Source organism: Carlito syrichta, unplaced genomic scaffold (assembly GCF_000164805.1).
Source record: "Carlito syrichta isolate Samal-C Ts95f unplaced genomic scaffold, Tarsius_syrichta-2.0.1 Scaffold309854, whole genome shotgun sequence".
Taxonomy (NCBI): Eukaryota; Metazoa; Chordata; class Mammalia; order Primates; family Tarsiidae; genus Carlito; species Carlito syrichta.
The window spans coordinates 530269-530615 of NW_007253950.1; positions in this window are offsets into that span (position 1 = coordinate 530269).

Below are 347 nucleotides of genomic sequence, written 5' to 3' on the forward strand. Positions count from 1 at the left end.
CTCTTCCAAGGATCAGATGAGGGGGGCAATGCGCATGTAGGGGGTAGGAGGGTAGGGGGCAGGGGAAGGTGGAGGAGAGTCCTCTCTGGGATCAGAAGACACAAGTCAGAAACACAGTAAGTGGCCTTGGCCAAATCACCCCCCTCTCCAGGCCTCAGTATTCTCATGTGTAAAGGAAGGTGGTTGTGGCTGAAGTCTACAGGTTTTATGATCATATTGGGTATTTTTTGCTGAAATTATTGGGGTGCAGCTACCCCTCCCTTTCCAGAGAGATTGATTGATATTTCTTCTCCTCCTCCTCTTCCTCCTTCTCCTCTTCCTCCTCCTGCTCCTCCTCCTCCCCCCTT